This window comes from Ambystoma mexicanum, chromosome 2q, assembly GCF_040938575.1.
Source record: "Ambystoma mexicanum isolate Mex_15411 chromosome 2q, UKY_AmexF1_1, whole genome shotgun sequence".
Lineage (NCBI taxonomy): Eukaryota > Metazoa > Chordata > Amphibia > Caudata > Ambystomatidae > Ambystoma > Ambystoma mexicanum.
The window spans coordinates 695,664,319-695,686,818 of record NC_090924.1 but is presented as its reverse complement, the minus strand read 5'-3'; the positions used below and the strand labels follow the sequence as shown (position 1 = coordinate 695,686,818).

Genomic DNA, 22,500 nt, shown 5'->3' with positions numbered 1-22,500 from the left:
CCATAGCTGTTAGGGTGGCCAAGTGGTCTAAGGCGCCAGACTCAAGAGGCGCAGCTCTTCCCTGCATCTGGGTGTTCTGGTCTCCGATTGGAGGAGTGGGTTCAAATCCCACTCCTGACAAGCCGGGCCCATTTTTTTGAGCACATTTCAGAGTGTAAGGCTTGCGGAAAACCTCGTGGGGGCCCCCGAATGCAGCTCCCGGCAAGCCTCCCTGTTCTCTTCTGCTGCCTTGCAACTGGAGCTGTCTGCCAGGGACGCCGCAGGCACACCTGCCCTTAAACCCCCACTGGCCCACGGCTGCAAAACCCGCATTTTCTAGTGGCTGGTTTGGTGGCATATGTCACTGAGCCCAGTCTACTCAGGAAGTGAAAAAAGTCCCCTTCACAGTTGGAGAAAGTGCTCTCCTGCCACCTGTCGGTCGTTGAAGGCACCACACCTCAGCAAAATAAAAATAAAAAAACAGACATGCTCAGTCCAGGGGGCTGTAAAGGTATTTACATAGCAAGGACAGAGAGGCTGTTGGGAGATGACAGAAGCCATGCTGCCCCAGAGTTCTCTTCTGAAATTCGCAGGAATCCAGAGGTTGGAACGGGCTGAGGGAGTGCGCCTTCTTACCTCTGTCGGCTTTCAAGACACATCCTCCTGCTGGGAAGCTGCCCACCCTGAGCAGCACAGGTTTGCGCTCTAAGCCGGTCGGCCACATATATCTCGCCTGATCGAGCCTGATCGAGCCCGATCGAGCAGCAGCAGATGGCCTTTGGCCAGCGAAGGCTGCCGCTCTTCTTCTTGTTTCTCTGCTTGAGAGGCAGCTCAGTCCTCTGCGCTCGCGCCAGGGGCAGGCCACGTGACACGCTGGGATCAGGCCGTGGAGCGACTGGGGCATGGCGCCAGTGAGGTGGCTTGTTGGTCTAGGGGTATGATTCTCGCTGTGGGTGCTAGAGGTCCCGGGTTCAAATCCTGGATGAGCCCTTTTTTTTGGTGCGCCGAAAACAAAAGACACAGAGTCCCCAATTCCCCCCCAAAAATAGTTTGTGCGTGACCGTATCTGGTTCGATGCCCATCGCCAATGGTTGGCTGATTTTAAGCCCATGGTCCAAGAGGCAGTGTTGGAAATTCCCCCTCCTTTGTAATGATGCGCTGGCAGCGAGCTGATGTATAAAGGTTTGGACATGCCTTCTGGGTGGGGACTGCCGTGGCTCGCGTCACTGTTGCTTCCAGCTTGGTCTTTTGTATGTGTCTGCAGCCTGTGTGTGAGGTGCTGTGAGTGCTGCCATGTAGGTCCGGCGCAGGCTTGCGCCAAACTTTCACGTTGGTGTGTGCCACCTGGCAGGCACCAGCGGGCCCCATGAGACATCAGTGCCACAAAGCCTGTCAACTGAAAGCTGTCCCAGCGCACGAGAGCGCAGCCTACCAGAGCTGTTTCTGTAGTGTAGTGGTTATCACATTCGCCTAACACGCAAAAGGTCCCCGGTTTGAGACCGGGCAGAAACATGGTGCTGGTTTCTCTTTATTTCCACAATGTGAATCGGACACATTTGACCGCATGCAGGTTTCGACAGGTATGGACAGGCCGGCACTACGCCATGAGTGATCTGAGGCCAGCCCTTATTTGCATCCTGCAAACTGTCCACTGGCTCCATCAGTGGGCGTTTCCTGCTACCCCTGGGTCCTTAACTGAGTGTTTGGGTACTTTTGCTCCAGAGATCGGGGCATGAAAACTGACGCTGGCACCTGGCGACATTGGGTACTGAAGAATCTTTCCCAGGTCTGCCCACGGCTGTCAGAGTGGCCGAGTGGTCTAAGGCGCCAGACTCAAGAGGCGCAGCTCTTCCCTGCCTCTGGGTGTGCTGGTCTCCGATTGGAGGCGTGGGTTCAAATCCCACTCCTGACAAGCCGGGCTCATTTTTTTTAGCACATTTCAGAGTGTAAGGCTTGCGGAAAACCTCGTGGGGGCCCCCAAATGCAGCGCCCGGCAAGCCTCCCTGTTCTCTTCTGCTGCCTTGCAACTGGAGCTGTCTGCCAGAGACGCCGCAGGCACACCTGCCCTTAAACCCCCACTGGCCCACGGCTGCAAAACCCGCATTTTCTAGTGGCTGGCATGGTGGCATATGTCACTGAGCCCAGTCTACTCAGGAAGTGAAAAAAGTCCCCTTCACAGTTGGAGAAAGTGCTCTCCTGCCACCTGTCGGTCGTTGAAGGCACCACACCTCAGCAAAATAAAAATAAAAAAACAGACATGCTCAGTCCAGGGGGCTGTAAAGGTATTTACATAGCAAGGACAGAGAGGCTGTTGGGAGATGACAGAAGCCATGCTGCCCCAAAGTTCTCTTCTGAAATTCAGAGGAATCCAGAGGTTGGAGCGGGCTGAGGGAGTGCGCCTTCTTGCCTCTGTCGGCTTTCAAGACACATCCTCCTGCTGGGAAGCTGCCCACCCTGAGCAGCACAGGTTTGCGCTCTAGGCCGGTCGGCCACATATATCTCGCCTGATCGAGCCCGATCGAGCGGCAGCAGATGGCCTTTGACCAGCGAAGGCTGCCGCTCTTCTTCTTGTTTCTCTGCTTGAGAGGCAGCTCAGTCCTCTGCGCTTGCGCCAGGGGCAGGCCAGGTGACACGCAGGGGTCAGGCCGTGGAGAGACTGGGGCATGGCGCCAAGTGAGGTAAGCAGACCACCCCCCTCCCCCTCACTGCTCTCTGCATGCGGTGGCTCGTTGGTCTAGGGGTATGATTCTCGCTTAGGGTGCGAGAGGTCCCGGGTTCAAATCCCGGACGAGCCCTTTTTTTTGGAGCGCCGAAAACAAAAAACACAGAGTCCCCAATTCCCCCCCAAAAATAGTTTGTGCGTGACCGTATCTGGTTCGATGCCCGTCGCCAATGGTTGGCTGCTTTTAAGCCCATGGCCCAAGAGGCAGTGTTGGAAATTCCCCCTCCTTTGTAATGATGCGCTGGCGGCGAGCTGATGTATAAAGGTTTGGACATGCCTTCTGGGTGGGGACTGCCATGGCTCGCGCCACTGTTGCATCCAGCTTGGTCTTTTGTATGTGTCTGCAGCCTGTGTGTGAGGTGCTGTGAGTGCTGCCATGTAGGTCCGGCGCAGGCTTGCGCCAAACTTTCACGTTGGTGTGTGCCACCTGGCAGGTACCAGCGGGCCCCATGAGACATCAGTGCCACAAAGCCTTTCAACTGAAAGCTGTCCCAGCACACCAGAGCGCAGCCTACCAGAGCTGTTTCTGTAGTGTAGTGGTTATCACTTCGAGACCGGGCAGAAACATGGTGCTGGTTTCTTTTTATTTCCACAATGTCAATCGGACACATTTGACCGCATGCAGGTTTCGACAGGCCGGCACTACGCCATGAGTGATCTGAGGCCAGCCCTTATTTGCACCCTGCAAACTGTCCACTGGCTCCATCAGTGGGCGTTTCCTGCCATCCCTGGGTCCTTAAGTGAGTGTTTGGGTACTTTTGATGCAGAGATCGGGGCATGAAAACCGGCGCTGGCACCTGGCGACATTGGGTACTGAAGAATCTTTCCCAATCCTGCCCATAGCTGTCAGGGTGGCCAAGTGGTCTAAGGCGCCAGACTCAAGAGGCGCAGCTCTTCCCTGCATCTGGGTGTTCTGGTCTCCGATTGGAGGAGTGGGTTCAAATCCCACTCCTGACAAGCCGGGCCCATTTTTTTGAGCACATTTCAGAGTGTAAGGCTTGCGGAAAACCTCGTGGGGGCCCCCGAAAGCAGCTCCCGGCAAGCCTCCCTGTTCTCTTCTGCTGCCTTGCAACTGGAGCTGTCTGCCAGGGACGCCGCAGGCACACCTGCCCTTAAACCCCCACTGGCCCACGGCTGCAAAACCCGCATTTTCTAGTGGCTGGTTTGGTGGCATATGTCACTGAGCCCAGTCTACTCAGGAAGTGAAAAAAGTCCCCTTCACAGTTGGAGAAAGTGCTCTCCTGCCACCTGTCGGTCGTTGAAGGCACCACACCTCAGCAAAATAAAAATAAAAAAACAGACATGCTCAGTTCGGGGGATGTAAAGGTATTTACATAGCAAGAACAGAGAGGCTGTTGGGAGATGACAGAAGCCATGCTGCCCCAGAGTTCTCTTCTGAAATTCGCAGGAATCCAGAGGTTGGAGTGGGCTGAGGGAGTGCGCCTTCTTGCCTCTGTCGGCTTTCAAGACACATCCTCCTGCTGGGAAGCTGCCCACCCTGAGCAGCACAGGTTTGCGCTCTAGGCCAGTCGGCCACATATATCTCGCCTGATCGAGCCCGATCGAGCGGCAGCAGATGGCCTTTGGCCAGCGAAGCCTGCCGCTCTTCTTCTTGTTTCTCTGCTTGAGAGGCAGCTCAGTCCTCTGCGCTTGCGCCAGGGGCAGGCCACGTGACACGCAGGGGTCAGGCCGTGGAGAGACTGGGGCATGGCGCCAAGTGAGGTAAGCAGACCACCCCCCTCCCCCTCACTGCTCTCTGCATGCGGTGGCTCGTTGGTCTAGGGGTATGATTCTCGCTTAGGGTGCGAGAGGTCCCGGGTTCAAATCCCGGACGAGCCCTTTTTTTGGAGCGCCGAAAACAAAAAACACAGAGTCCCCAATTCCCCCCCAAAAATAGTTTGTGCGTGACCGTATCTGGTTCGATGCCCGTCGCCAATGGTTGGCTGCTTTTAAGTCCATGGCCCAAGAGGCAGTGTTGGAAATTCCCCCTCCTTTGTAATGATGCGCTGGCGGCGAGCTGATGTATAAAGGTTTGGACATGCCTTCTGGGTGGGGACTGCCATGGCTCGCGCCACTGTTGCATCCAGCTTGGTCTTTTGTATGTGTCTGCAGCCTGTGTGTGAGGTGCTGTGTGTGCTGCCATGTAGGTCCGGCGCAGGCTTGCGCCAAACTTTCACGTTGGTGTGTGCCACCTGGCAGGCACCAGCGGGCCCAATGAGACATCAGTGCCACAAAGCCTTTCAACTGAAAACTGTCCCAGCACACGAGAGCGCAGCCTATCAAAGCTGTTTCTGTAGTGTAGTGGTTATCACGTTCGCCTAACACGCGAAAGGTCCCCGGTTCGAGACCGGGCAGAAACATGGTGCTGGTTTCTTTTTATTTCCACAATGTCAATCGGACGCATTTGACCGCATGCAGGTTTCGACAGGTATGGACAGGCCGGCACTACGCCATGAGTGATCTGAGGCCAGCCCTTATTTGCACCCTGCAAACTGTCCACTGGCTCCATCAGTGGGCGTTTCCTGCCATCCCTGGGTCCTTAAGTGAGTGTTTGGGTACTTTTGATGCAGAGATCGGGGCATGAAAACCGGCGCTGGCACCTGGCGACATTGGGTACTGAAGAATCTTTCCCAATCCTGCCCATAGCTGTCAGGGTGGCCAAGTGGTCTAAGGCGCCAGACTCAAGAGGCGCAGCTCTTCCCTGCATCTGGGTGTTCTGGTCTCCGATTGGAGGAGTGGGTTCAAATCCCACTCCTGACAAGCCGGGCCCATTTTTTTGAGCACATTTCAGAGTGTAAGGCTTGCGGAAAACCTCGTGGGGGCCCCGGAATGCAGCTCCCGGCAAGCCTCCCTGTTCTCTTCTGCTGCCTTGCAACTGGAGCTGTCTGCCAGGGACGCCGCAGGCACACCTGCCCTTAAACCCCCACTGGCCCACGGCTGCAAAACCCGCATTTTCTAGTGGCTGGTTTGGTGGTATATGTCACTGAGCCCAGTCTACTCAGGAAGTGAAAAAAGTCCCCTTCACAGTTGGAGAAAGTGCTCTCCTGCCACCTGTCGGTCGTTGAAGGCACCACACCTCAGCAAAATAAAAATAAAAAAACAGACATGCTCAGTCCAGGGGGCTGTAAAGGTATTTACATAGCAAGGACAGAGAGGCTGTTGGGAGATGACAGAAGCCATGCTGCCCCAGAGTTCTCTTCTGAAATTCGCAGGAATCCAGAGGTTGGAACGGGCTGAGGGAGTGCGCCTTCTTACCTCTGTCGGCTTTCAAGACACATCCTCCTGCTGGGAAGCTGCCCACCCTGAGCAGCACAGGTTTGCGCTCTAAGCCGGTCGGCCACATATATCTCGCCTGATCGAGCCTGATCGAGCCCGATCGAGCAGCAGCAGATGGCCTTTGGCCAGCGAAGGCTGCCGCTCTTCTTCTTGTTTCTCTGCTTGAGAGGCAGCTCAGTCCTCTGCGCTCGCGCCAGGGGCAGGCCACGTGACACGCTGGGATCAGGCCGTGGAGCGACTGGGGCATGGCGCCAGTGAGGTGGCTTGTTGGTCTAGGGGTATGATTCTCGCTGTGGGTGCTAGAGGTCCCGGGTTCAAATCCTGGATGAGCCCTTTTTTTTGGTGCGCCGAAAACAAAAGACACAGAGTCCCCAATTCCCCCCCAAAAATAGTTTGTGCGTGACCGTATCTGGTTCGATGCCCATCGCCAATGGTTGGCTGATTTTAAGCCCATGGTCCAAGAGGCAGTGTTGGAAATTCCCCCTCCTTTGTAATGATGCGCTGGCAGCGAGCTGATGTATAAAGGTTTGGACATGCCTTCTGGGTGGGGACTGCCGTGGCTCGCGTCACTGTTGCTTCCAGCTTGGTCTTTTGTATGTGTCTGCAGCCTGTGTGTGAGGTGCTGTGAGTGCTGCCATGTAGGTCCGGCGCAGGCTTGCGCCAAACTTTCACGTTGGTGTGTGCCACCTGGCAGGCACCAGCGGGCCCCATGAGACATCAGTGCCACAAAGCCTGTCAACTGAAAGCTGTCCCAGCGCACGAGAGCGCAGCCTACCAGAGCTGTTTCTGTAGTGTAGTGGTTATCACATTCGCCTAACACGCAAAAGGTCCCCGGTTTGAGACCGGGCAGAAACATGGTGCTGGTTTCTCTTTATTTCCACAATGTGAATCGGACACATTTGACCGCATGCAGGTTTCGACAGGTATGGACAGGCCGGCACTACGCCATGAGTGATCTGAGGCCAGCCCTTATTTGCATCCTGCAAACTGTCCACTGGCTCCATCAGTGGGCGTTTCCTGCTACCCCTGGGTCCTTAACTGAGTGTTTGGGTACTTTTGCTCCAGAGATCGGGGCATGAAAACTGACGCTGGCACCTGGCGACATTGGGTACTGAAGAATCTTTCCCAGGTCTGCCCATGGCTGTCAGAGTGGCCGAGTGGTCTAAGGCGCCAGACTCAAGAGGCGCAGCTCTTCCCTGCCTCTGGGTGTGCTGGTCTCCGATTGGAGGCGTGGGTTCAAATCCCACTCCTGACAAGCCGGGCTCATTTTTTTTAGCACATTTCAGAGTGTAAGGCTTGCGGAAAACCTCGTGGGGGCCCCCAAATGCAGCGCCCGGCAAGCCTCCCTGTTCTCTTCTGCTGCCTTGCAACTGGAGCTGTCTGCCAGAGACGCCGGAGGCACACCTGCCCTTAAACCCCCACTGGCCCACGGCTGCAAAACCTGCATTTTCTAGTGGCTGGATTGGTGGCATATGTCACTGAGCCCAGTCTACTCAGGAAGTGAAAAAAGTCCCCTTCACAGTTGGATAAAGTGCTCTCCTGCCACCTGTCGGTCGTTGAAGGCACCACACCTCAGCAAAATAAAAATAAAAAAACAGACATGCTCAGTTCGGGGGATGTAAAGGTATTTACATAGCAAGAACAGAGAGGCTGTTGGGAGATGACAGAAGCCATGCTGCCCCAGAGTTCTCTTCTGAAATTCGCAGGAATCCAGAGGTTGGAGTGGGCTGAGGGAGTGCGCCTTCTTGCCTCTGTCGGCTTTCAAGACACATCCTCCTGCTGGGAAGCTGCCCACCCTGAGCAGCACAGGTTTGCGCTCTAGGCCGGTCGGCCACATATATCTCGCCTGATCGAGCCCGATCGAGCGGCAGCAGATGGCCTTTGGCCAGCGAAGCCTGCCGCTCTTCTTCTTGTTTCTCTGCTTGAGAGGCAGCTCAGTCCTCTGCGCTTGCGCCAGGGGCAGGCCACGTGACACGCAGGGGTCAGGCCGTGGAGAGACTGGGGCATGGCGCCAAGTGAGGTAAGCAGACCACCCCCCTCCCCCTCACTGCTCTCTGCATGCGGTGGCTCGTTGGTCTAGGGGTATGATTCTCGCTTAGGGTGCGAGAGGTCCCGGGTTCAAATCCCGGACGAGCCCTTTTTTTTGGAGCGCCGAAAACAAAAAACACAGAGTCCCCAATTCCCCCCCAAAAATAGTTTGTGCGTGACCGTATCTGGTTCGATGCCCGTCGCCAATGGTTGGCTGCTTTTAAGTCCATGGCCCAAGAGGCAGTGTTGGAAATTCCCCCTCCTTTGTAATGATGCGCTGGCGGCGAGCTGATGTATAAAGGTTTGGACATGCCTTCTGGGTGGGGACTGCCATGGCTCGCGCCACTGTTGCATCCAGCTTGGTCTTTTGTATGTGTCTGCAGCCTGTGTGTGAGGTGCTGTGTGTGCTGCCATGTAGGTCCGGCGCAGGCTTGCGCCAAACTTTCACGTTGGTGTGTGCCACCTGGCAGGCACCAGCGGGCCCAATGAGACATCAGTGCCACAAAGCCTTTCAACTGAAAACTGTCCCAGCACACGAGAGCGCAGCCTATCAAAGCTGTTTCTGTAGTGTAGTGGTTATCACGTTCGCCTAACACGCGAAAGGTCCCCGGTTCGAGACCGGGCAGAAACATGGTGCTGGTTTCTTTTTATTTCCACAATGTCAATCGGACGCATTTGACCGCATGCAGGTTTCGACAGGTATGGACAGGCCGGCACTACGCCATGAGTGATCTGAGGCCAGCCCTTATTTGCACCCTGCAAACTGTCCACTGGCTCCATCAGTGGGCGTTTCCTGCCATCCCTGGGTCCTTAAGTGAGTGTTTGGGTACTTTTGATGCAGAGATCGGGGCATGAAAACCGGCGCTGGCACCTGGCGACATTGGGTACTGAAGAATCTTTCCCAATCCTGCCCATAGCTGTCAGGGTGGCCAAGTGGTCTAAGGCGCCAGACTCAAGAGGCGCAGCTCTTCCCTGCATCTGGGTGTTCTGGTCTCCGATTGGAGGAGTGGGTTCAAATCCCACTCCTGACAAGCCGGGCCCATTTTTTTGAGCACATTTCAGAGTGTAAGGCTTGCGGAAAACCTCGTGGGGGCCCCCGAATGCAGCTCCCGGCAAGCCTCCCTGTTCTCTTCTGCTGCCTTGCAACTGGAGCTGTCTGCCAGGGACGCCGCAGGCACACCTGCCCTTAAACCCCCACTGGCCCACGGCTGCAAAACCCGCATTTTCTAGTGGCTGGTTTGGTGGCATATGTCACTGAGCCCAGTCTACTCAGGAAGTGAAAAAAGTCCCCTTCACAGTTGGAGAAAGTGCTCTCCTGCCACCTGTCGGTCGTTGAAGGCACCACACCTCAGCAAAATAAAAATAAAAAAACAGACATGCTCAGTCCAGGGGGCTGTAAAGGTATTTACATAGCAAGGACAGAGAGGCTGTTGGGAGATGACAGAAGCCATGCTGCCCCAGAGTTCTCTTCTGAAATTCGCAGGAATCCAGAGGTTGGAACGGGCTGAGGGAGTGCGCCTTCTTACCTCTGTCGGCTTTCAAGACACATCCTCCTGCTGGGAAGCTGCCCACCCTGAGCAGCACAGGTTTGCGCTCTAAGCCGGTCGGCCACATATATCTCGCCTGATCGAGCCTGATCGAGCCCGATCGAGCAGCAGCAGATGGCCTTTGGCCAGCGAAGGCTGCCGCTCTTCTTCTTGTTTCTCTGCTTGAGAGGCAGCTCAGTCCTCTGCGCTCGCGCCAGGGGCAGGCCACGTGACACGCTGGGATCAGGCCGTGGAGCGACTGGGGCATGGCGCCAGTGAGGTGGCTTGTTGGTCTAGGGGTATGATTCTCGCTGTGGGTGCTAGAGGTCCCGGGTTCAAATCCTGGATGAGCCCTTTTTTTTGGTGCGCCGAAAACAAAAGACACAGAGTCCCCAATTCCCCCCCAAAAATAGTTTGTGCGTGACCGTATCTGGTTCGATGCCCATCGCCAATGGTTGGCTGATTTTAAGCCCATGGTCCAAGAGGCAGTGTTGGAAATTCCCCCTCCTTTGTAATGATGCGCTGGCAGCGAGCTGATGTATAAAGGTTTGGACATGCCTTCTGGGTGGGGACTGCCGTGGCTCGCGTCACTGTTGCTTCCAGCTTGGTCTTTTGTATGTGTCTGCAGCCTGTGTGTGAGGTGCTGTGAGTGCTGCCATGTAGGTCCGGCGCAGGCTTGCGCCAAACTTTCACGTTGGTGTGTGCCACCTGGCAGGCACCAGCGGGCCCCATGAGACATCAGTGCCACAAAGCCTGTCAACTGAAAGCTGTCCCAGCGCACGAGAGCGCAGCCTACCAGAGCTGTTTCTGTAGTGTAGTGGTTATCACATTCGCCTAACACGCAAAAGGTCCCCGGTTTGAGACCGGGCAGAAACATGGTGCTGGTTTCTCTTTATTTCCACAATGTGAATCGGACACATTTGACCGCATGCAGGTTTCGACAGGTATGGACAGGCCGGCACTACGCCATGAGTGATCTGAGGCCAGCCCTTATTTGCATCCTGCAAACTGTCCACTGGCTCCATCAGTGGGCGTTTCCTGCTACCCCTGGGTCCTTAACTGAGTGTTTGGGTACTTTTGCTCCAGAGATCGGGGCATGAAAACTGACGCTGGCACCTGGCGACATTGGGTACTGAAGAATCTTTCCCAGGTCTGCCCATGGCTGTCAGAGTGGCCGAGTGGTCTAAGGCGCCAGACTCAAGAGGCGCAGCTCTTCCCTGCCTCTGGGTGTGCTGGTCTCCGATTGGAGGCGTGGGTTCAAATCCCACTCCTGACAAGCCGGGCTCATTTTTTTTAGCACATTTCAGAGTGTAAGGCTTGCGGAAAACCTCGTGGGGGCCCCCAAATGCAGCGCCCGGCAAGCCTCCCTGTTCTCTTCTGCTGCCTTGCAACTGGAGCTGTCTGCCAGAGACGCCGCAGGCACACCTGCCCTTAAACCCCCACTGGCCCACGGCTGCAAAACCCGCATTTTCTAGTGGCTGGCATGGTGGCATATGTCACTGAGCCCAGTCTACTCAGGAAGTGAAAAAAGTCCCCTTCACAGTTGGAGAAAGTGCTCTCCTGCCACCTGTCGGTCGTTGAAGGCACCACACCTCAGCAAAATAAAAATAAAAAAACAGACATGCTCAGTCCAGGGGGCTGTAAAGGTATTTACATAGCAAGGACAGAGAGGCTGTTGGGAGATGACAGAAGCCATGCTGCCCCAAAGTTCTCTTCTGAAATTCAGAGGAATCCAGAGGTTGGAGCGGGCTGAGGGAGTGCGCCTTCTTGCCTCTGTCGGCTTTCAAGACACATCCTCCTGCTGGGAAGCTGCCCACCCTGAGCAGCACAGGTTTGCGCTCTAGGCCGGTCGGCCACATATATCTCGCCTGATCGAGCCCGATCGAGCGGCAGCAGATGGCCTTTGACCAGCGAAGGCTGCCGCTCTTCTTCTTGTTTCTCTGCTTGAGAGGCAGCTCAGTCCTCTGCGCTTGCGCCAGGGGCAGGCCAGGTGACACGCAGGGGTCAGGCCGTGGAGAGACTGGGGCATGGCGCCAAGTGAGGTAAGCAGACCACCCCCCTCCCCCTCACTGCTCTCTGCATGCGGTGGCTCGTTGGTCTAGGGGTATGATTCTCGCTTAGGGTGCGAGAGGTCCCGGGTTCAAATCCCGGACGAGCCCTTTTTTTTGGAGCGCCGAAAACAAAAAACACAGAGTCCCCAATTCCCCCCCAAAAATAGTTTGTGCGTGACCGTATCTGGTTCGATGCCCGTCGCCAATGGTTGGCTGCTTTTAAGCCCATGGCCCAAGAGGCAGTGTTGGAAATTCCCCCTCCTTTGTAATGATGCGCTGGCGGCGAGCTGATGTATAAAGGTTTGGACATGCCTTCTGGGTGGGGACTGCCATGGCTCGCGCCACTGTTGCATCCAGCTTGGTCTTTTGTATGTGTCTGCAGCCTGTGTGTGAGGTGCTGTGAGTGCTGCCATGTAGGTCCGGCGCAGGCTTGCGCCAAACTTTCACGTTGGTGTGTGCCACCTGGCAGGTACCAGCGGGCCCCATGAGACATCAGTGCCACAAAGCCTTTCAACTGAAAGCTGTCCCAGCACACCAGAGCGCAGCCTACCAGAGCTGTTTCTGTAGTGTAGTGGTTATCACTTCGAGACCGGGCAGAAACATGGTGCTGGTTTCTTTTTATTTCCACAATGTCAATCGGACACATTTGACCGCATGCAGGTTTCGACAGGCCGGCACTACGCCATGAGTGATCTGAGGCCAGCCCTTATTTGCACCCTGCAAACTGTCCACTGGCTCCATCAGTGGGCGTTTCCTGCCATCCCTGGGTCCTTAAGTGAGTGTTTGGGTACTTTTGATGCAGAGATCGGGGCATGAAAACCGGCGCTGGCACCTGGCGACATTGGGTACTGAAGAATCTTTCCCAATCCTGCCCATAGCTGTCAGGGTGGCCAAGTGGTCTAAGGCGCCAGACTCAAGAGGCGCAGCTCTTCCCTGCATCTGGGTGTTCTGGTCTCCGATTGGAGGAGTGGGTTCAAATCCCACTCCTGACAAGCCGGGCCCATTTTTTTGAGCACATTTCAGAGTGTAAGGCTTGCGGAAAACCTCGTGGGGGCCCCCGAAAGCAGCTCCCGGCAAGCCTCCCTGTTCTCTTCTGCTGCCTTGCAACTGGAGCTGTCTGCCAGGGACGCCGCAGGCACACCTGCCCTTAAACCCCCACTGGCCCACGGCTGCAAAACCCGCATTTTCTAGTGGCTGGTTTGGTGGCATATGTCACTGAGCCCAGTCTACTCAGGAAGTGAAAAAAGTCCCCTTCACAGTTGGAGAAAGTGCTCTCCTGCCACCTGTCGGTCGTTGAAGGCACCACACCTCAGCAAAATAAAAATAAAAAAACAGACATGCTCAGTTCGGGGGATGTAAAGGTATTTACATAGCAAGAACAGAGAGGCTGTTGGGAGATGACAGAAGCCATGCTGCCCCAGAGTTCTCTTCTGAAATTCGCAGGAATCCAGAGGTTGGAGTGGGCTGAGGGAGTGCGCCTTCTTGCCTCTGTCGGCTTTCAAGACACATCCTCCTGCTGGGAAGCTGCCCACCCTGAGCAGCACAGGTTTGCGCTCTAGGCCAGTCGGCCACATATATCTCGCCTGATCGAGCCCGATCGAGCGGCAGCAGATGGCCTTTGGCCAGCGAAGCCTGCCGCTCTTCTTCTTGTTTCTCTGCTTGAGAGGCAGCTCAGTCCTCTGCGCTTGCGCCAGGGGCAGGCCACGTGACACGCAGGGGTCAGGCCGTGGAGAGACTGGGGCATGGCGCCAAGTGAGGTAAGCAGACCACCCCCCTCCCCCTCACTGCTCTCTGCATGCGGTGGCTCGTTGGTCTAGGGGTATGATTCTCGCTTAGGGTGCGAGAGGTCCCGGGTTCAAATCCCGGACGAGCCCTTTTTTTTGGAGCGCCGAAAACAAAAAACACAGAGTCCCCAATTCCCCCCCAAAAATAGTTTGTGCGTGACCGTATCTGGTTCGATGCCCGTCGCCAATGGTTGGCTGCTTTTAAGTCCATGGCCCAAGAGGCAGTGTTGGAAATTCCCCCTCCTTTGTAATGATGCGCTGGCGGCGAGCTGATGTATAAAGGTTTGGACATGCCTTCTGGGTGGGGACTGCCATGGCTCGCGCCACTGTTGCATCCAGCTTGGTCTTTTGTATGTGTCTGCAGCCTGTGTGTGAGGTGCTGTGTGTGCTGCCATGTAGGTCCGGCGCAGGCTTGCGCCAAACTTTCACGTTGGTGTGTGCCACCTGGCAGGCACCAGCGGGCCCAATGAGACATCAGTGCCACAAAGCCTTTCAACTGAAAACTGTCCCAGCACACGAGAGCGCAGCCTATCAAAGCTGTTTCTGTAGTGTAGTGGTTATCACGTTCGCCTAACACGCGAAAGGTCCCCGGTTCGAGACCGGGCAGAAACATGGTGCTGGTTTCTTTTTATTTCCACAATGTCAATCGGACGCATTTGACCGCATGCAGGTTTCGACAGGTATGGACAGGCCGGCACTACGCCATGAGTGATCTGAGGCCAGCCCTTATTTGCACCCTGCAAACTGTCCACTGGCTCCATCAGTGGGCGTTTCCTGCCATCCCTGGGTCCTTAAGTGAGTGTTTGGGTACTTTTGATGCAGAGATCGGGGCATGAAAACCGGCGCTGGCACCTGGCGACATTGGGTACTGAAGAATCTTTCCCAATCCTGCCCATAGCTGTCAGGGTGGCCAAGTGGTCTAAGGCGCCAGACTCAAGAGGCGCAGCTCTTCCCTGCATCTGGGTGTTCTGGTCTCCGATTGGAGGAGTGGGTTCAAATCCCACTCCTGACAAGCCGGGCCCATTTTTTTGAGCACATTTCAGAGTGTAAGGCTTGCGGAAAACCTCGTGGGGGCCCCCGAATGCAGCTCCCGGCAAGCCTCCCTGTTCTCTTCTGCTGCCTTGCAACTGGAGCTGTCTGCCAGGGACGCCGCAGGCACACCTGCCCTTAAACCCCCACTGGCCCACGGCTGCAAAACCCGCATTTTCTAGTGGCTGGTTTGGTGGTATATGTCACTGAGCCCAGTCTACTCAGGAAGTGAAAAAAGTCCCCTTCACAGTTGGAGAAAGTGCTCTCCTGCCACCTGTCGGTCGTTGAAGGCACCACACCTCAGCAAAATAAAAATAAAAAAACAGACATGCTCAGTCCAGGGGGCTGTAAAGGTATTTACATAGCAAGGACAGAGAGGCTGTTGGGAGATGACAGAAGCCATGCTGCCCCAGAGTTCTCTTCTGAAATTCGCAGGAATCCAGAGGTTGGAACGGGCTGAGGGAGTGCGCCTTCTTACCTCTGTCGGCTTTCAAGACACATCCTCCTGCTGGGAAGCTGCCCACCCTGAGCAGCACAGGTTTGCGCTCTAAGCCGGTCGGCCACATATATCTCGCCTGATCGAGCCTGATCGAGCCCGATCGAGCAGCAGCAGATGGCCTTTGGCCAGCGAAGGCTGCCGCTCTTCTTCTTGTTTCTCTGCTTGAGAGGCAGCTCAGTCCTCTGCGCTCGCGCCAGGGGCAGGCCACGTGACACGCTGGGATCAGGCCGTGGAGCGACTGGGGCATGGCGCCAGTGAGGTGGCTTGTTGGTCTAGGGGTATGATTCTCGCTGTGGGTGCTAGAGGTCCCGGGTTCAAATCCTGGATGAGCCCTTTTTTTTGGTGCGCCGAAAACAAAAGACACAGAGTCCCCAATTCCCCCCCAAAAATAGTTTGTGCGTGACCGTATCTGGTTCGATGCCCATCGCCAATGGTTGGCTGATTTTAAGCCCATGGTCCAAGAGGCAGTGTTGGAAATTCCCCCTCCTTTGTAATGATGCGCTGGCAGCGAGCTGATGTATAAAGGTTTGGACATGCCTTCTGGGTGGGGACTGCCGTGGCTCGCGTCACTGTTGCTTCCAGCTTGGTCTTTTGTATGTGTCTGCAGCCTGTGTGTGAGGTGCTGTGAGTGCTGCCATGTAGGTCCGGCGCAGGCTTGCGCCAAACTTTCACGTTGGTGTGTGCCACCTGGCAGGCACCAGCGGGCCCCATGAGACATCAGTGCCACAAAGCCTGTCAACTGAAAGCTGTCCCAGCGCACGAGAGCGCAGCCTACCAGAGCTGTTTCTGTAGTGTAGTGGTTATCACATTCGCCTAACACGCAAAAGGTCCCCGGTTTGAGACCGGGCAGAAACATGGTGCTGGTTTCTCTTTATTTCCACAATGTGAATCGGACACATTTGACCGCATGCAGGTTTCGACAGGTATGGACAGGCCGGCACTACGCCATGAGTGATCTGAGGCCAGCCCTTATTTGCATCCTGCAAACTGTCCACTGGCTCCATCAGTGGGCGTTTCCTGCTACCCCTGGGTCCTTAACTGAGTGTTTGGGTACTTTTGCTCCAGAGATCGGGGCATGAAAACTGACGCTGGCACCTGGCGACATTGGGTACTGAAGAATCTTTCCCAGGTCTGCCCATGGCTGTCAGAGTGGCCGAGTGGTCTAAGGCGCCAGACTCAAGAGGCGCAGCTCTTCCCTGCCTCTGGGTGTGCTGGTCTCCGATTGGAGGCGTGGGTTCAAATCCCACTCCTGACAAGCCGGGCTCATTTTTTTTAGCACATTTCAGAGTGTAAGGCTTGCGGAAAACCTCGTGGGGGCCCCCAAATGCAGCGCCCGGCAAGCCTCCCTGTTCTCTTCTGCTGCCTTGCAACTGGAGCTGTCTGCCAGAGACGCCGCAGGCACACCTGCCCTTAAACCCCCACTGGCCCACGGCTGCAAAACCCGCATTTTCTAGTGGCTGGCATGGTGGCATATGTCACTGAGCCCAGTCTACTCAGGAAGTGAAAAAAGTCCCCTTCACAGTTGGAGAAAGTGCTCTCCTGCCACCTGTCGGTCTTTGAAGGCACCACACCTCAGCAAAATAAAAATAAAAAAACAGACATGCTCAGTCCAGGGGGCTGTAAAGGTATTTACATAGCAAGGACAGAGAGGCTGTTGGGAGATGACAGAAGCCATGCTGCCCCAAAGTTCTCTTCTGAAATTCAGAGGAATCCAGAGGTTGGAGCGGGCTGAGGGAGTGCGCCTTCTTGCCTCTGTCGGCTTTCAAGACACATCCTCCTGCTGGGAAGCTGCCCACCCTGAGCAGCACAGGTTTGCGCTCTAGGCCGGTCGGCCACATATATCTCGCCTGATCTCGCCTGATCGAGCCCGATCGAGCGGCAGCAGATGGCCTTTGGCCAGCGAAGGCTGCCGCTCTTCTTCTTGTTTCTCTGCTTGAGAGGCAGCTCAGTCCTCTGCGCTTGCGCCAGGGACAGGCCACGTGACACGCAGGGGTCAGGCGGTGGAGCGACTGGGGCATGGCGCCAAGTGAGGTAAGCAGACCACCCCCCCCCCCCCTACTGCTATTTGCATGCGGTGGCTCGTTGGTCTAGGGGTATGATTCTCGCTTAGGGTGCGAGAGGTCCCGGGTTCAAATCCCGGACGAGCCCTTTTTTTTGGAGCGCCGAAAACAAAAAACACAGAGTCCCCAATTCCCCCCCAAAAATAGTTTGTGCGTGACCGTATCTGGTTCGATGCCCGTCGCCAATGGTTGGCTGCTTTTAAGTCCATGGCCCAAGAGGCAGTGTTGGAAATTCCCCCTCCTTTGTAATGATGCGCTGGCGGCGAGCTGATGTATAAAGGTTTGGACATGCCTTCTGGGTGGGGACTGCCATGGCTCGCGCCACTGTTGCATCCAGCTTGGTCTTTTGTATGTGTCTGCAGCCTGTGTGTGAGGTGCTGTGTGTGCTGCCATGTAGGTCCGGCGCAGGCTTGCGCCAAACTTTCACGTTGGTGTGTGCCACCTGGCAGGCACCAGCGGGCCCAATGAGACATCAGTGCCACAAAGCCTTTCAACTGAAAACTGTCCCAGCACACGAGAGCGCAGCCTATCAAAGCTGTTTCTGTAGTGTAGTGGTTATCACGTTCGCCTAACACGCGAAAGGTCCCCGGTTCCAGACCGGGCAGAAACATGGTGCTGGTTTCTTTTTATTTCCACAATGTCAATCGGACGCATTTGACCGCATGCAGGTTTCGACAGGTATGGACAGGCCGGCACTACGCCATGAGTGATCTGAGGCCAGCCCTTATTTGCACCCTGCAAACTGTCAACTGGCTCCATCAGTGGGCGTTTCTTGCCATCCATGGGTCCTTAAGTGAGTGTTTGGGTACTTTTGATGCAGAGATCGGGGCATGAAAACTGGCGCTGGCACCTGGCGACATTGGGTACTGAAGAATCTTTCCCAGTCCTGCCCATAGCTGTCAGGGTGGCCGAGTGGTCTAAGGCGCCAGACTCAAGAGGCGCAGCTCTTCCCTGCATCTGGGTGTTCTGGTCTCCGATTGGAGGCGTGGGTTCAAATCCCACTCCTGACAAGCCGGGCTCATTTTTTTGAGCACATTTCAGAGTGTAAGGCTTGCGGAAAACCTCGTGAGGGACCCCGAATGCAGCGCCCGGCAAGCCTCCCTGTTCTCTTCTGCTGCCTTGCAACTGGAGCTGTCTGCCAGGGACGCCGCAGGTACACCTGCCCTTAAACCCCCACTGGCCCACGGCTGCAAAACCCGCATTTTCTAGTGGCTGGTTTGGTGGCATATGTCACTGAGCCCAGTCTACTCAGGAAGTGAAAAAAGTCCCCTTCACAGTTGGAGAAAGTGCTCTCCTGCCACCTGTCGGTCGTTGAAGGCACCACACCTCAGCAAAATAAAAATAAAAAAACAGACATGCTCAGTCCAGGGGGCTGTAAAGGTATTTACATAGCAAGGACAGAGAGGCTGTTGGGAGATGACAGAAGCCATGCTGCCCCAGAGTTCTCTTCTGAAATTCGCAGGAATCCAGAGGTTGGAACGGGCTGAGGGAGTGCGCCTTCTTACCTCTGTCGGCTTTCAAGACACATCCTCCTGCTGGGAAGCTGCCCACCCTGAGCAGCACAGGTTTGCGCTCTAAGCCGGTCGGCCACATATATCTCGCCTGATCGAGCCTGATCGAGCCCGATCGAGCGGCAGCAGATGGCCTTTGGCCAGCGAAGGCTGCCGCTCTTCTTCTTGTTTCTCTGCTTGAGAGGCAGCTCAGTCCTCTGCGCTCGCGCCAGGGGCAGGCCACGTGACACGCTGGGATCAGGCCGTGGAGCGACTGGGGCATGGCGCCAGTGAGGTGGCTTGTTGGTCTAGGGGTATGATTCTCGCTGTGGGTGCTAGAGGTCCCGGGTTCAAATCCTGGATGAGCCCTTTTTTTTGGTGCGCCGAAAACAAAAGACACAGAGTCCCCAATTCCCCCCCAAAAATAGTTTGTGCGTGACCGTATCTGGTTCGATGCCCATCGCCAATGGTTGGCTGATTTTAAGCCCATGGTCCAAGAGGCAGTGTTGGAAATTCCCCCTCCTTTGTATTGATGCGCTGGCAGCGAGCTGATGTATAAAGGTTTGGACATGCCTTCTGGGTGGGGACTGCCGTGGCTCGCGTCACTGTTGCTTCCAGCTTGGTCTTTTGTATGTGTCTGCAGCCTGTGTGTGAGGTGCTGTGAGTGCTGCCATGTAGGTCCGGCGCAGGCTTGCGCCAAACTTTCACGTTGGTGTGTGCCACCTGGCAGGCACCAGCGGGCCCCATGAGACATCAGTGCCACAAAGCCTGTCAACTGAAAGCTGTCCCAGCGCACGAGAGCACAGCCTACCAGAGCTGTTTCTGTAGTGTAGTGGTTATCACATTCGCCTAATACACGAAAGGTCCCCGGTTCGAGACCGGGCAGAAACATGGTGCTGGTTTCTTTTTATTTCCACAATGTCAATCGGACACATTTGACCGCATGCAGGTTTCGACAGGTATGGACAGGCCGGCACTACGCCATGAGTGATCTGAGGCCAGCCCTTATTTGCACCCTGCAAACTGTCCACTGGCTCCATCAGTGGGCGTTTCCTGCCATCCCTGGGTCCTTAAGTGAGTGTTTGGGTACTTTTGATGCAGAGATCGGGGCATGAAAACCGGCGCTGGCACCTGGCGACATTGGGTACTGAAGAATCTTTCCCAATCCTGCCCATAGCTGTCAGGGTGGCCGAGTGGTCTAAGGCGCCAGACTCAAGAGGCGCAGCTCTTCCCTGCATCTGGGTGTTCTGGTCTCCGATTGGAGGCGTGGGTTCAAATCCCACTCCTGACAAGCCGGGCTCATTTTTTTGAGCACATTTCAGAGTGTAAGGCTTGCGGAAAACCTCGTGGGGGACCCCGAATGCAGCGCCCGGCAAGCCTCCCTGTTCTCTTCTGCTGCCTTGCAACTGGAGCTGTCTGCCAGAGACGCCGGAGGCACACCTGCCCTTAAACCCCCACTGGCCCACGGCTGCAAAACCTGCATTTTCTAGTGGCTGGATTGGTGGCATATGTCACTGAGCCCAGTCTACTCAGGAAGTGAAAAAAGTCCCCTTCACAGTTGGAGAAAGTGCTCTCCTGCCACCTGTCGGTCGTTGAAGGCACCACACCTCAGCAAAATAAAAATAAAAAAACAGACATGCTCAGTTCGGGGGATGTAAAGGTATTTACATAGCAAGAACAGAGAGGCTGTTGGGAGATGACAGAAGCCATGCTGCCCCAGAGTTCTCTTCTGAAATTCGCAGGAATCCAGAGGTTGGAGCGGGCTGAGGGAGTGCGCCTTCTTGCCTCTGTCGGCTTTCAAGACACATCCTCCTGCTGGGAAGCTGCCCACCCTGAGCAGCACAGGTTTGCGCTCTAGGCCGGTCGGCCACATATATCTCGCCTGATCGAGCCCGATCGAGCGGCAGCAGATGGCCTTTGGCCAGCGAAGGCTGCCGCTCTTCTTCTTGTTTCTCTGCTTGAGAGGCAGCTCAGTCCTCTGCGCTTGCGCCAGGGGCAGGCCACGTGACACGCAGGGGTCAGGCCGTGGAGAGACTGGGGCATGGCGCCAAGTGAGGTAAGCAGACCACCCCCCTCCCCCTCACTGCTCTCTGCATGCGGTGGCTCGTTGGTCTAGGGGTATGATTCTCGCTTAGGGTGCGAGAGGTCCCGGGTTCAAATCCCGGACGAGCCCTTTTTTTTGGAGCGCCGAAAACAAAAAACACAGAGTCCCCAATTCCCCCCCAAAAATAGTTTGTGCGTGACCGTATCTGGTTCGATGCCCGTCGCCAATGGTTGGCTGCTTTTAAGCCCATGGCCCAAGAGGCAGTGTTGGAAATTCCCCCTCCTTTGTAATGATGCGCTGGCGGCGAGCTGATGTATAAAGGTTTGGACATGCCTTCTGGGTGGGGACTGCCATGGCTCGCGCCACTGTTGCATCCAGCTTGGTCTTTTGTATGTGTCTGCAGCCTGTGTGTGAGGTGCTGTGAGTGCTGCCATGTAGGTCCGGCGCAGGCTTGCGCCAAACTTTCACGTTGGTGTGTGCCACCTGGCAGGTACCAGCGGGCCCCATGAGACATCAGTGCCACAAAGCCTTTCAACTGAAAGCTGTCCCAGCACACCAGAGCGCAGCCTACCAGAGCTGTTTCTGTAGTGTAGTGGTTATCACTTCGAGACCGGGCAGAAACATGGTGCTGGTTTCTTTTTATTTCCACAATGTCAATCGGACACATTTGACCGCATGCAGGTTTCGACAGGCCGGCACTACGCCATGAGTGATCTGAGGCCAGCCCTTATTTGCACCCTGCAAACTGTCCACTGGCTCCATCAGTGGGCGTTTCCTGCCATCCCTGGGTCCTTAAGTGAGTGTTTGGGTACTTTTGATGCAGAGATCGGGGCATGAAAACCGGCGCTGGCACCTGGCGACATTGGGTACTGAAGAATCTTTCCCAATCCTGCCCATAGCTGTCAGGGTGGCCAAGTGGTCTAAGGCGCCAGACTCAAGAGGCGCAGCTCTTCCCTGCATCTGGGTGTTCTGGTCTCCGATTGGAGGAGTGGGTTCAAATCCCACTCCTGACAAGCCGGGCCCATTTTTTTGAGCACATTTCAGAGTGTAAGGCTTGCGGAAAACCTCGTGGGGGCCCCCGAAAGCAGCTCCCGGCAAGCCTCCCTGTTCTCTTCTGCTGCCTTGCAACTGGAGCTGTCTGCCAGGGACGCCGCAGGCACACCTGCCCTTAAACCCCCACTGGCCCACGGCTGCAAAACCCGCATTTTCTAGTGGCTGGTTTGGTGGCATATGTCACTGAGCCCAGTCTACTCAGGAAGTGAAAAAAGTCCCCTTCACAGTTGGAGAAAGTGCTCTCCTGCCACCTGTCGGTCGTTGAAGGCACCACACCTCAGCAAAATAAAAATAAAAAAACAGACATGCTCAGTTCGGGGGATGTAAAGGTATTTACATAGCAAGAACAGAGAGGCTGTTGGGAGATGACAGAAGCCATGCTGCCCCAGAGTTCTCTTCTGAAATTCGCAGGAATCCAGAGGTTGGAGCGGGCTGAGGGAGTGCGCCTTCTTGCCTCTGTCGGCTTTCAAGACACATCCTCCTGCTGGGAAGCTGCCCACCCTGAGCAGCACAGGTTTGCGCTCTAGGCCGGTCGGCCACATATATCTCGCCTGATCGAGCCCGATCGAGCGGCAGCAGATGGCCTTTGGCCAGCGAAGGCTGCCGCTCTTCTTCTTGTTTCTCTGCTTGAGAGGCAGCTCAGTCCTCTGCGCTTGCGCCAGGGGCAGGCCACGTGACACGCAGGGGTCAGGCCGTGGAGAGACTGGGGCATGGCGCCAAGTGAGGTAAGCAGACCACCCCCCTCCCCCTCACTGCTCTCTGCATGCGGTGGCTCGTTGGTCTAGGGGTATGATTCTCGCTTAGGGTGCGAGAGGTCCCGGGTTCAAATCCCGGACGAGCCCTTTTTTTTGGAGCGCCGAAAACAAAAAACACAGAGTCCCCAATTCCCCCCCAAAAATAGTTTGTGCGTGACCGTATCTGGTTCGATGCCCGTCGCCAATGGTTGGCTGCTTTTAAGC

General features: G+C 55.7%; 14 non-coding genes across 14 annotated transcripts; all 14 read left to right on the top strand.

Moving 5' to 3' along the window:
- The first annotated feature begins 2,702 nt into the window (after nucleotides 1-2,702).
- TRNAP-AGG (transfer RNA proline (anticodon AGG)) lies at nucleotides 2,703-2,774 on the top strand. Its single transcript has one exon. It is a non-coding gene; the product is annotated as a tRNA-Pro (tRNA).
- Nucleotides 2,775-4,468: 1,694 nt separating this feature from the next.
- Nucleotides 4,469-4,540, top strand: TRNAP-AGG (transfer RNA proline (anticodon AGG)). The gene has a single exon. It is a non-coding gene; the product is annotated as a tRNA-Pro (tRNA).
- A 448-nt stretch (nucleotides 4,541-4,988) lies between these two features.
- Nucleotides 4,989-5,061, top strand: TRNAV-AAC (transfer RNA valine (anticodon AAC)). The gene has a single exon. It is a non-coding gene; the product is annotated as a tRNA-Val (tRNA).
- Nucleotides 5,062-8,042: 2,981 nt separating this feature from the next.
- TRNAP-AGG (transfer RNA proline (anticodon AGG)) lies at nucleotides 8,043-8,114 on the top strand. Its single transcript has one exon. It is a non-coding gene; the product is annotated as a tRNA-Pro (tRNA).
- Nucleotides 8,115-8,563: 449 nt separating this feature from the next.
- Nucleotides 8,564-8,636, top strand: TRNAV-AAC (transfer RNA valine (anticodon AAC)). Its single transcript has one exon. It is a non-coding gene; the product is annotated as a tRNA-Val (tRNA).
- A 2,982-nt stretch (nucleotides 8,637-11,618) lies between these two features.
- TRNAP-AGG (transfer RNA proline (anticodon AGG)) lies at nucleotides 11,619-11,690 on the top strand. The gene has a single exon. It is a non-coding gene; the product is annotated as a tRNA-Pro (tRNA).
- A 1,694-nt stretch (nucleotides 11,691-13,384) lies between these two features.
- TRNAP-AGG (transfer RNA proline (anticodon AGG)) lies at nucleotides 13,385-13,456 on the top strand. The gene has a single exon. It is a non-coding gene; the product is annotated as a tRNA-Pro (tRNA).
- Nucleotides 13,457-13,905: 449 nt separating this feature from the next.
- Nucleotides 13,906-13,978, top strand: TRNAV-AAC (transfer RNA valine (anticodon AAC)). The gene has a single exon. It is a non-coding gene; the product is annotated as a tRNA-Val (tRNA).
- A 2,992-nt stretch (nucleotides 13,979-16,970) lies between these two features.
- TRNAP-AGG (transfer RNA proline (anticodon AGG)) lies at nucleotides 16,971-17,042 on the top strand. Its single transcript has one exon. It is a non-coding gene; the product is annotated as a tRNA-Pro (tRNA).
- Nucleotides 17,043-17,491: 449 nt separating this feature from the next.
- Nucleotides 17,492-17,564, top strand: TRNAV-AAC (transfer RNA valine (anticodon AAC)). The gene has a single exon. It is a non-coding gene; the product is annotated as a tRNA-Val (tRNA).
- A 288-nt stretch (nucleotides 17,565-17,852) lies between these two features.
- Nucleotides 17,853-17,964, top strand: TRNAL-CAA (transfer RNA leucine (anticodon CAA)). Its single transcript has 2 exons — nucleotides 17,853-17,890; nucleotides 17,919-17,964. It is a non-coding gene; the product is annotated as a tRNA-Leu (tRNA).
- Nucleotides 17,965-19,623: 1,659 nt separating this feature from the next.
- Nucleotides 19,624-19,735, top strand: TRNAL-CAA (transfer RNA leucine (anticodon CAA)). Its single transcript has 2 exons — nucleotides 19,624-19,661; nucleotides 19,690-19,735. It is a non-coding gene; the product is annotated as a tRNA-Leu (tRNA).
- An 810-nt stretch (nucleotides 19,736-20,545) lies between these two features.
- On the top strand, nucleotides 20,546-20,617 carry TRNAP-AGG (transfer RNA proline (anticodon AGG)). Its single transcript has one exon. It is a non-coding gene; the product is annotated as a tRNA-Pro (tRNA).
- A 1,694-nt stretch (nucleotides 20,618-22,311) lies between these two features.
- On the top strand, nucleotides 22,312-22,383 carry TRNAP-AGG (transfer RNA proline (anticodon AGG)). The gene has a single exon. It is a non-coding gene; the product is annotated as a tRNA-Pro (tRNA).
- Nucleotides 22,384-22,500: the final 117 nt, after the last annotated feature.